The sequence below is a fragment of the Coffea arabica genome, chromosome 1c, assembly GCF_036785885.1.
Source record: "Coffea arabica cultivar ET-39 chromosome 1c, Coffea Arabica ET-39 HiFi, whole genome shotgun sequence".
Classification (NCBI taxonomy): Eukaryota; Viridiplantae; Streptophyta; class Magnoliopsida; order Gentianales; family Rubiaceae; genus Coffea; species Coffea arabica.
Genome location: NC_092310.1, coordinates 1985550 through 1994880, shown reverse-complemented (window position 1 = coordinate 1994880; position 9331 = coordinate 1985550). Strand labels below are relative to the sequence as shown.

The 9331-nt window shown below is 32.9% G+C and overlaps 1 long non-coding RNA gene across 7 annotated transcripts; it reads right to left on the bottom strand.

The window, feature by feature from the left end:
• Window positions 1-2025: 2025 nt before the first annotated feature.
• Window positions 2026-7268, bottom strand: LOC113691221 (uncharacterized). 7 transcript variants are annotated; one of them, XR_011839974.1, is made up of 6 exons: window positions 7237-7268; window positions 6576-6611; window positions 6410-6545; window positions 4645-4888; window positions 3148-3258; window positions 2026-2207 (listed from the first exon to the last, which is right to left on the bottom strand). It is a non-coding gene; the product is annotated as an uncharacterized lncRNA (long non-coding RNA). The 7 variants fall into 7 exon arrangements; XR_003448688.2 differs by having other exon boundaries at window positions 6410-6494; window positions 7237-7253; XR_011839971.1 differs by lacking the exon at window positions 7237-7268 and adding an exon at window positions 7043-7230.
• Between the last annotated feature and the right edge of the window lie 2063 nt (window positions 7269-9331).

Genomic DNA, 9331 nt, shown 5'->3' with positions numbered 1-9331 from the left:
AGTAATTGCATTGTTTATTTTTCCCGTTGTATTTATAAAAAGATTAAAAAAGAACAAAAATAGTTGTTCAATCCAAACTTGTTAATATGGCATTCTTTTGTGATCCAATGGAAAAAAAAAAAACTAGTAGTTATCCTTCTTTCAAGTAGTAGTATGTCAAGTTATTACATTACGTGACAATGAAACGTAGTCTAGTTGTTAAGATATTTCACCGGTAATTGATAGGTTAGGTTATGGATTCGAGTATCAATAAATAAGTAGGAAATTGCTGTTGATACTTATGAAAAGAAGAAAAAATGTTTTTTGCGTGATTTGTCTCGATGAATATATCTTTATAATAATGAATCTTACTTATCCAAAACCTTTATTTCATTGTTCGTTCACAAATTGTAAATTAGGGCCTTGGCGTTTCAAGCTTACGTTCAAGCATCAGCTATGAAAGGATCCGCCGGTGAAAAGATATATAAATAAATAAATAACAAGGGAACGCCGAGGAGAAGAAGTCAGAGGGTACCAATTTAGATTTATAGGAATAAAGAAACGGAAAATTAATACCGACTTTCTCAGGTGCACCTACTACCGCAGAACGTGGATTTGTGGCTAACCCTTCCTTGGATTGCGTTTATTCGTTTTGAATGACCAATTATGTGACGTCACCCATTGCCAGCCATATGACTTCATGATCAGGAGTTTCTTCTGTCCCCACACCTTAGGATATAGAAACAAATTCAATAGATATAGACACTAACGGTTTAATATAATAAATATAGGCATTATTAATGTAACAAAATGTTAAAAACACACTGAGTTTGTTTGGATAAGAATTTATTTGGATGATTTATTTGATCCAGTTACTGTAGCACTTTTTGTGATGTGATGTATATGAGATAAAAAGGTGATTGGAAATTGTGTGTCTGATGCAAGCAAAACAAAATCTGAAATTTTTATTCCAAATTCTTGTTGTCCAAACAAACTCACTAAATATTTTCATACATTAAAATTTGCGAGTGACATGCATTGGATTGAGGCCTAGTTTGGAAGTGTAGGATAGAAAGATATCTGCCGAGAATCGTTTGTCGTTAAAACTTTGCTATTTGGCTTTCTGGAAGGTCAGTTGCGCATTTTCAAATCTTTTCTTCCAGTGTTATTTCTCTCTGCTTTCAGAAACATGAAATTGTCTTTTAACTTAAAATCGTCCCAAATGATTCGATTTCTCTTTTTTTTTTTTTGTTGGCTTTCTTCAATAATCTCCAGAGAGTAAGAAATTTCTTATTAGAGTAGTTGGTTATCCGGTGAATCTTAAGATTCTAATTGAATGTTGATCAAGGGATCAAATCCATCCCTTTACCTACATTTTAGATTCAGAATTTTTTGAAAAAAATTTTGCCAGTGAACGCGTAAGCACCAATCTGGATCAACGATGATTCAATCCCCCAATTTTTCTCTTGACTTCCTTGGATCGCCCCTCCCCCTAATATGCAGTAGAAGTTTTATAGCTTAAAATTTATTGCGTCTAGAAAAAAGAAAGAGTAAGAAATTTCTACACTCTTTTTTTTTTATTTTTCCTCTCTCTCTCTCCTATGCTTTCAAATAGACTGCAAGGCTTGTTAAATTGTAAAATAAAAAAGCTTTCAACCACCGGTACGTCATGAACATGCCAAATGTACCGTCGAACTAATTATGTACCCCAATATATGTCCAGACATCAGTGTCGTCGTTTCCTCGTTGCCGAGATGCTTTGTTCTATTGATATGATACTAGGAGGGGATCACCGCGCACAACGCGCGGTGTGAGTTTGCAAGGTTAGTGTACCCAGAACTGAGGTTGCAAGGTTAATATACCCAGAGCCCTCAATGGCTGCATTTTCCAATTAAAAATCATTTTTATATAATTTTCTGTGTGTGGTTGATAATTGAAGCATTGTGTCGACATTTCAGTTGTGATTAATTTAGGTGTAAACCAAAACAGATAAGAGTTAAAAAATAATAATACTAATAAAGTTGAAGAGTATAATAACACATATAATTGAGGTAGGCTCTCCCAATGCACTATGCATGTCATTAATTGTGAAAAAGAAATAAGTCACAATTTAAGATACATTCATCGAAAAGTGCTCTCTTGCAGCTATATCTAGAGAAATGCCTCTAGTCTTTACTTGATCAGCGTCTCGAGCAGTCAGCCAATTCTGTTGGAACTATGCAATAGTGCTGAAAAATTAAAAAGAACTATCACAAAATTTGATATCTATACTATAGTAAGTGACTCTGGAAGTAAATAATGACTATTTGCTAAAGATAGTAGAGAGAAGGGAAAGTATCCAGCATTCATGACAAAACTTCATTAGCTTCCAAGTTTCCACCATCTAAACATCATTCAAATCCTATCAAAAAAGAATCATATTTGAATTTAACAACCACGACTAGAATGACAATCTAGTTAAACCATTGATAATGCGTCAGCAGTTTTTGTTGCAAAATTTCAAGAAACTACTAAAGTACCAATGAAAAAAATAAAGCCATCAAGAGCACATTCCATACTCCTAAGTTTGAGCTATCATTATATTTGAACAAGGACTTCTTGCCACTCAAACTTTTTCTCAAACATTAATCCTCAACGAATAAATAAAGAATCGAAAGCAAATAAACAGCATATCCATTTTGAGCAACCATCATATATTTGAATAATACGTCTTGCCAGCCAATTTTTCCTCAAAACATGAATGGTAGATAAATAAATAAAGAATAGAAAGGCAAAAAATAGCTTATACATTTTGGCCTATAAATCATGGAGATACCTATCATTCATGCCACCTTTTTACCAACACAACATGAATGAAAAATAGAACATCAAGCTAAACCAAAAGGAAAAGCGCAGAAAATTTCAAATAGTGGAAGCTAAAAGTTGAAAATACGTGCATATTATCATTTCATCATTCAAATCAGAGAAACAGAGAAAGGTGAACTGCATAACAAAAATTCTTTCACTTTTATCTATTTAGCAAAAAATGTGAAACACAAAGAAAAGCGTGCTTTCACTGTGAATTTTGACAATATTATCTATCCCAGATGTAAATAGTCAAGTCCATAAATTGTTAATTAGGCATATAACAAAACCAACTGTTGATAATTTTTAATTCGAGCATGTTACCTCATGTAGTTCACTTTGAACCCATCTCGAGTAAAGTTCATTAATTTCAGTGCTTCTAGAAAATTGCCATCACTAATTGTTTAAGCTTCATAGTCGTGCAGCTCAATCAAGCTACAAAAGAATTAAACCAAACAAATTAGTCGAGTAAAAATAGGTTTAAATAAATGAAACAAAAACTATTTCCTGTATGGATGCAGAAATATAAGAGATTTTGAACTACTAACTAAAAAGAAAAAAAGAGAACTATAACTGTGTAGCAATGCGATTCATTTCCTAGTCAGAGGTTCACAATTTAAAGCCATTCATAAACCTTTGGAGGGTGATTAGAGAGGGTGTGCTTTTGATCCAATCAGTCTAAACCAGTTCATTCTAATATTTCATTTACATCCGTGGTTGTACGTATTCCTTGTATTTTATGTGCTTGCAGGTCAATTTTGCTTCTTCCATTACTGGTAGATGCTCAAATCTCGTTAATAGCAGTGCCGGATATTATTGCTCAAGATTTACAAGGCTCTATCCTCACAATAGACCATCAAATGCAGTCCTTTGAAAGTAGCATAACTCCAGCAATGCCCATCCCTATTTCTCCAATAAATAAAGTTTACAAAAAATAAAAAGCAAAATGCTTCTTTTATCTAATTCTTCAGAACCCAACCGACCAAAAAAGGAAGAAACCAAATGCAGATACCTAAAAAGGTCTCAGTTAATCCCTTGTCATGACTAAACGGCTATAAAACATGCAATTTAACATTACCAAAAGCCATCATTATGAACATGTTATCTTCCTATTGCCGTAAAGAAAAAAAAAATGAGGAGAAAGAATTTCTACCCAAATAACACTATGTGAGCAACACAGGGTGTTTTTCTTTCATGTTTTTGGGTTGTGAAGTAGGAAAAAAGAAAGGCCCCGAATAGATTTTCCAAACTAACCAGTCTTTGTATACTTAAGTAAAAAAGTATTCACTATTTTTTATAAAAAGCAACCATCAAATATCATATTTACTTCTCTATTAAGACGTACAGGCTTGCAAGACCTCTCAAATACTTAAGATATTTAGTTAGATATTTCATTCTAACTTCATATAGTTTCTGCATAAAATTTCTAAAAAATTTAAAGCACATTGACAAAAGCCCATTTGGGTCACTATATAAATTGTACCAAAGCATCAAGCAATTTCTCTAACATGATGAAAATAGTATAAAGCAAAAGGAAAAAGCTAAAACTTTGTCATAAGCAAAACATCATATAATGAACGAGCTATAACTGCAAACCAAGGTAGCACACCTAAGAATTTCTGGCATAGCTCTCTAGAGATTTTTTCAAAGGTGAAAACAACCAATAAAAACATTAGAAATTGACATGATCCGAAGATTATTATACAAATGGAAAAAAAGGAATCAGTGATCAAATCTTTAATTAAATTAAGCAGTTATTATGATAATTTAAAGTAAGGCTCAGGTCTATTGGCAAACGTCAGGCAGAGATGAGAGTACCACCATGGCTGCAGACCCAATTGCATTTCAAGGGGAGAATGAAAGCCAAATGCCATCAGGGTTGCCTCGCCAAGATATGGCAATCAATTTAAAACCTGAAATACATCTAAAGAAACCAAAATTATATCATCATAGCCCAATTGGAAATAAAATAAATTAGTCTATTTATAGCTTTCATTTGCTATAATACTCCAGCCAGAAAGTTACACCCTTTTCCAAAAAAATTACCATCCATCCCTGTAATAACCTAGCAACAAACAAAAGGAAACACAAAGAAATAGTCAGATCAAAAGGAAAATTAAGAGCAAATTGCTCATGAATAGACACATTTATGCAAAAAAAAAAAAAATGAAAGGATAAACCAATATACACCATTCAAGAAATGTCAAACTGAGAAATTCTTGACAACAGTAGTTCAGATTACAAAAAAACTTAAAATTTGAATGGCCCTGCAAATTGTCAAAATCTTAAAACAAAAAAGTGACTATTAAACTCCCTTTGCACCTCTAAATAAGTCTTTAGAATTACTGACATGAAATTGACTCTCTCAAATCTTAGTTATGTTTGTCCTATAGAACCCATCTAAACTTTGGAATTCTAGGTTAAAGAAATGCATCAGAGAATTATTACTGGCCATAAAAATATTAGTATTAACTGCTATACATTCGTACTTATATGAAAATTAATCATGAAAAGTGTAAGAGAAAATGGTAGCATAGACATAAAATGATAGGAAATTTCACTGATGAAGAGCTATGCTTTATCTATCTTATTTTGGTTGCCTAGAGTTCAGAGGTTCAAGATCTTCCAAAAAATTCTGAGAAGACTGTCTCAAATTGGTACTTTCCATTCATAAGGAAAACATTCACAGAGCAACAAGCTTTAAAAAAGTTATGGAAAAAATGATATTCTGTAAAATAAAAAGAAAAAAGAAAGCCATGACCTCTAGTGGTAATGTCTTTCACAACCCAATAAGTCTATGATTTGGTAAAACTCATTGAGTTCTTTGTATAATACAATAGCACCAAAAATTTGAAGTGTTTTTCGCAACATAATCATAGTCTGTACAAAGAAAAAAGGGGAAAAAATCTCAAAGCTGTTTCAAAAATAAATACCGTACATATATGAGACAATTCAAAAGGTATCCACCAATCAAAAATAATTATTAGCAGCATGCAAATAATGAAGGACTTAAGGCTAAAATTAAAGAACAACCCTATCCAATAGTGACCACCCTTCAATCCAAAAGCCGAAAAAAAGGAAAAATATAGCATTGTTAACTTGAAAATTTTACTATTCCATGAACTAGTTTTAGAATGATTGAATCTTGATTTGTTCACGCCTTTAATGTAGTGATGTATGTTAATAACATAACAAAAAGTACGGAAAAAAAGATAATTTAAGAAAATGGGATCTGAATGCAAACGAATCCTAACATCTTCTTGTTATTTCAGCTGCAAAAAATTAACTTCTCAGCTTCTTGTTATTTCATATCAATTTTTTTATTGGCTACAAAGATAGAAACCATTTTAGGGACCAGTAAATCTACTATAATTTAGACTATTCGCAAAATGTTATCCCCATTAGACGATTAGAAGCCAATCTTAGCTTCTCAGAACCAAATCAACAGGAATTTTATTTAAAAAAATTGGAATTTTTGTAAACTAAAATAAATAAATGATGTTCTCGTAAAAGAAAAGGGAAAGGCAAGATCTGAAGAGGTATTGAAAACAAGTATCTAAATTAGTAGGGCTCTATCATCACTTACAGTGCTATTGGCTGTTTGTCAAAGAAACCCCAAAAACTAAGAAGGCACCAAATATTTTCTTGTTAAGGATTCAAATACCGAAAACCTGAAAAAAAAAACCAAATATTTTCTTGTTAAGGATTCAAATACCGAAAACCTGGAAAATTACAACCAAAACTTAATTTACCAAAATAAAAACATGAAATCTAAAAACTTTTCCCACCTGCAATCACAAAAAAAAAAAGGTCAAGTTCAGATCAGATAAGTAAAAGGAGAAAACAACATGAACAGAAAATTTAATGAAAGAAAAATCTCAAAATGTTCAGATTCAATAGCTAAAAGGATATCAGATTTGTCTCTATCACTTGCTTATCACATGCATAGATAGAAAAATGGTGAAAGGAAGAAGAGGTTTTTGACCAAAAAAAATAATAATAAGAGAGAAGAAGAGGAGAGGAAGACGATCAAGCAGATGCAGAAACATCTGAAGGTCTTTTATCTTGCAATGTAAAAAAGAATAAACAACATTAGTTTGCTCAAAAAGCTACAACTAAACTCCTCATCTTGCTCAAAAAAAGGGAAAAAATTAAATGGCTAGATTATTTTTGGCAGAGGAAGAAAGAAGCTCGGAGCAAATTATTTTTTTCTTCTCACCAAGACAGATAGAAGATAAGAAGATGAAGATGATGTTGAAAAAAAAAAGATGGAAGAATGAAGAGTGAGATGATGATCATGAAGAAGGAAAAGATCAGGGGCGTCTCGGTGATGCTGAAGAGCGAGGGACCATGGACTGAGAGGAGAGGAAAGGACGGTTCAGAATTCTGAAGCATGGAGTAGTCAATTCTTACCAAACCCACATGGATTTCTTTATGAAGCAAAGAAATGAAAAAGAAAATAAAGGTGCGAAAGTGGGTTGAAGGAAAAGGACAATTACTATTATCATTACTCTCTTTAGTGGGTTGCATGGAAGCAAACACAGTCGGTGGCTCACAAACGCAATTCACAGCCCAATTGCAAGCAGCAGGTCACGTGAAAGGCGCATGGAGAACGACCACTTTTCAGCAAATCATCAAATGACATGTCAGCAAACAAAACGCACCATCGGGCAACTTCCTAAGCACTTATATATGGTTGATTAACGTTATAGTTTTTGGCAGGGCCTTTGACCCCACCCACTCCTCCCCCCAAAAAAAAAGGATATTTTCTTTCTACTAATTCACCAGCAGCAGCACAACTCAAATTGACATCTCAAAGCGTGAGTTACTTTCACTCAAATTCTCTTGGAGCAGTAATAGCGATTTTTTCTTGTTCAATTATGGCACTTTGACAACATTCAATATTTGATTCTCATATGCATCTCAATGCACCCAATAAATGGCGTTAAATGATGTCTTTTACTGCATTTTCCATGTAGAATTTATTCATACAACAGTAACGTCGGCCCTGTTTGGATTGCATTTTCCATGATTTTTCATAAAAAAATTACTATAGCGATTTGATGTATGTGAGAGAAAAAAGTAATAGGAAAATGTGATCACGAAAAACGATGTAATTTTCCGGACAGAAAATGACAATCCAAACAGGGCATACACACAAGTTAATTAGTGTCAAGGCTTACCAAGTTTAAGGTTTGAATTCTATTGCTAAGGGTGAGAAGGGTGTGAGGAGGGTTGAGAGAATAAGAAAAAAAAGTGTCATGTCTATCGTACATGTGGTAATACTCGTATATTGGTAGCGAAGTCACTCCAAAAGCGGTAAGGTCACCGGCTCAAATATAAGTCATAACCAAATACAAAAAGAAAAAAAAGAAAAATTGTTCTCTATTATTTATTTTTATGGCATACGTAATGTTATAGCTATATATTTAAATCAATTATTCCATTTATTCTATTGAAAATATCATATTTTCCTTTTTAATATGTCCAAAGATATTTGTCACTTACCTCAAATAAGCTACAAACTTTTATTCCTGTCCTACCCTTGCATTAAAAATGTGCATAACAGTCAAACTAGTGGGGCGGCTATGTTAACAATTGTTCACATGCATGTGCCTGAGTAATGCCAAGCTTTGCTATTGGAGCATGCATGTAAGCACCAACAAAAATTATTTGACAGGAGGTTAATTGAAACATTTATTTGAAATAGTTATGGTAGCACATTTTGTGATATGATAAATGTGAAATAAAAAGATGGTTGAAATTGGGTTAATTCCACTTTGTCCTCCCAAACTTTGGACGATTACCCACTTCAGTCTCTAAACTTCAAAATGGGACACTTAAGTCTCTAAACTTATAAATACCTCTCACTTAAATCCCTAAACTTATAAAATGGGACACTTAAATCCCTAAACCCTTATAAATGAGACACTTCGACCACCAACAGCATTCAAGATTTATTAACAATTTTCCTTAAGTGAAAGGTATTTATAAGTTTAGGGATTTAAGTGTCCCGTTTTGAAGTTTAGGGACTGAAGTGGGTAATCGTCCAAAGTTTGGGGTGACAAAGTGGAATTAACCCGTTGAAATTTGTGTTTTTTATATGAGTAGAATAAAATTTGATTTTTTTTTTTGTGGCAAATCTTGATAACCAAACACACTCAATTGAGTCGTTAATTTTAAAAGTGCATAAATTCAAGCACTCTGGGCAACCCATTAGGATTGCTATTTTTTGAAATACTCATACAAAAATGTATTATAGTAATTTGATATATGTAAAATTGACAGGTTGTCGAAGCCTGTGCAATAATAAAACTTGCTCAAACTAAAAGTAATTTCTGTAGATAGCGGTGAGCAGGGTCGAATCCACAGGGACTGGGGGTAATTGTTTCTTTTCAAATTCACAGTGACAAGGGGGTGTTTTTATGCAGAAGGTGACAATAAAAGAAGTTCAAATAAAATCTAAGAAACTACTAAAAATTAAATAACAAATTACTAAAATCAAATG